We start from the raw sequence: 3093 nt of genomic DNA on the forward strand, positions 1-3093 counted from the left end.
TGTGGTCCATACTGTATTGCCATTATTATGCATGTTGCTGTGCTGGCCCTTTTCTGAATGTCCCTGCCACCGCCACCGAAGAGCTGGATAGCCCAGTATGAAAACCACCTGCCGGCCTCACTGACGGTCCGAGTCAAAGGCTCCATTTTTTTTTTTAAAGATCCCTCTGCCAAGTTAAGGGGGGCTTAAGGGGGCCCCAGAGATATCAGTGTACTGGGGCCCAAGATTTCTGTTGCTGGCCCTGACCCTCAGGGGCGTATCTACCCCTTGGCCAGGATGTCACTTGCCAGGAGCACCATCCAGGTTTCAGTTGGGGGATTAGAGTTCATACAGTAATTAAATGTTTTCATATTGAGAACTACATCTCCCAGCATATACAGTGTGCTGGGGATGCTAACAAGCTTTATTTAAAAGTTTAAAAAACATTGCTTTTATAATTGCAATGGTTAAAAAGGGAGAGCTATAAATCAATTTATCAGTGAATGATCGCAGTTTGAGCCGTTACATTTTACTGAACCACCTATCCCTCCACACTCACTACCTGTCCTCAGGATACATTTACCATCCTGGCAGACGGTATACCGGCGGTCATTTGACCAATGTTGGAATCCTGACACCACTTGGGAGACTGGTGCCGGCACACAGACAGCCAACATCCCGAAGGTGAATATTGGAGGGAGGGTTAGGAGTCGGACCAGGGGAGGTGGTGTAAGGGAAGGCACTAGGAGGGGGAAGGGGGTAGCCCTAGCTGCCACCCCCTGAGGGTTAGCCCTATCCGCCACCCCCCCAGAGGGTTAGTATTAGGATTGGGGATCATGTGACCTCTGGAATCCCGAGCGCCGATGCCATACCCAACCCCCTTTACTTTTTCAGGCATTTCTATCTCTCCTCTCTCTATGGTGTTCTAATTGCCCACTTTCCCTTGTGCTTTACTCTCTCTCTCCTTTGTTTAGAGCATCAGTTTCTGTAGTCCACTTATACCCTTATTTTTTCCAGTGTTTCACTAACTCTCTGATGTAATGAGGATGTATGGTCTAGAGGGATCAGTAATGCATTGTACTGTATAGAGGCGTCAGGGATGTAGCGTAGGGAATAGAGGCGTCAGGGATGTGGCGTAGGCAGAGGCGTCACCAGGTGTGCACCCCTGATGTACTGCCGCAATCGCGGTAAAAAAGGGGGCGTGGTCTTACAGCTAGGGGGCGTGGCTTCGCGGGGATACCGGGATCGTCACTCTGGGGGCGTGCCCAGCATCTCCGGAGATGCTGGGCTTCCCCCAGAGACGGTCTCAGTGTGCTGTCGGCTCCTCTGCTATGACAGGAGCCGGGTGCTGTAACGGAATTTCACACTGCAGCACCTGGCTCCTGTCACTGCGGAGGAGCTGACATTTGGTGTCACCCCCTCCAGGTGTCACACCCGGGTGCGGGCCGCACCCCCCGCACCCGCCTTGTGACGCCACTGGGCGTAGGGAATAGAGGCGTCAGGGATGTGGCGTAGGGAATAGAGGCGTCAGGGATGTGGCGTAGGAAATAGAGGCGTCAGGGATGTGGCGTAGGAAATAGAGGCGTCAGGGATGTGGCGTAGGGAATAGAGGCGTCAGGGATGTGGCGTAGGGAATAGAGGCGTCAGCGATGTGGCGTAGGGAATAGAGGCATCAGGGATGTGGCGTAGGGAATAGAGGTGTCAGGGATGTAGCGTAGGGAATATAGGCATCAGGGATGTACTAGCAGGTATATAGAGGTCAGTGTACTGTAAAGAGGGGTCAGTAATGCAGTGATGGTTATAGAAAGGTCAGTGATGTAGTGTAGGGTATAGAGGGGTCAGTTATGTAGTGTGGGGGAAAGAGGGGTCAGTAAAGATACTAAGCTGAAGTACTTAGAACACTTCTTGAATTAAGACACAACCTGCAAGAAAAAGTATGCAATATGGGTGAAAAGGCAAATGTCAGAGGTCTGATACAAGTGACCAGCTCCATACCTTGCACCACATAGCGTTATGTTAAACTGGGATATGTTCTTTTTTGGTGTGTGTGTGTGTGTGTGTGTGTGTGTGTGTGTGTGTGTGTGTGTGTGTGTGCGCCAAAGGCTGCCTGCCTGATTGCTCCTCCCCCATCCGGCTCCCAAGCACCTCTGCTGCCCAGTGATCCAGGAGCCTGCTGCTAGGAAGAAGTGGCCGAGCTTCAGCAAGCGAGTCTGGAAACTGGCGGAGGAAGTCATGATAACCAGATAATGGGGAGTGGAGAGCCAGTTCCAAGGTAATACTTTATACAGCTGGTTGAGATCCTGGTCGGTGGATATGGATTCCAAGAAAACCCTGGAGGTGCTTCCTTTCAAGGGAGACACTCTCTTTGGAGAAGACCTCAATAAGATTGTAGCTGATCTGGCTACTGCTAAAACAACTTGCCTACCTAGTATGACTCCTACCACGCAGAAGGCTAAAAGTACTTTTCCTTGGCCCTTTCATCCTCCAGGTAAAGCGTACCCATGGTCAGGCATACCCAAAGCAAGCTCATGCTTCCAGACCTGCCAAGCCCAGACTGAAGCAAGCCTGGGCTGCCCGTCAGCCTGCTTCCAAAACGGACAAGCCTGCCGCATGACGGGGCGGGCCTCCCTCTGGGGGATCCCAGGGTGGGGGGCCCGACTTCTAGGTTTGGCATAGAAAGGTATAATTCTAAGATAGAGAATTCTATTTGGAGCTCACCTTGTACTTTGTGAAGAAATAATCAGCATTGTGGCTGAGCAGATACATGTAGTGTGTGGCTGCAAACTGCATGGATCTGCTGCGTTGCAATGCTGATACTTTGAAAAAAAAAAAGTACCAATAGCTTCATATAATGTTCACAATTTTTATGCAGGATCAAATAGCTCAATGGGTAGGGTGTTTGATTAGAATTCAACAGGTTATAGGTTTGAATCCTGGGTATTGTAGTTTGAGATGTGTTATTTAATAAAGCATGTTATTCTGACTGCCGGCATCCTATCACCTGGGATATCATACTAAATAAATGGAGTTGATCAATTTTTTTTTTTTTTTATTAAACTAGGGACAATTTCCAGATACTATTATTTATAACTGAGATTGCCCCCTGGAACTTCA

Source organism: Pseudophryne corroboree, chromosome 8, assembly GCF_028390025.1.
Source record: "Pseudophryne corroboree isolate aPseCor3 chromosome 8, aPseCor3.hap2, whole genome shotgun sequence".
Classification (NCBI taxonomy): domain Eukaryota; kingdom Metazoa; phylum Chordata; class Amphibia; order Anura; family Myobatrachidae; genus Pseudophryne; species Pseudophryne corroboree.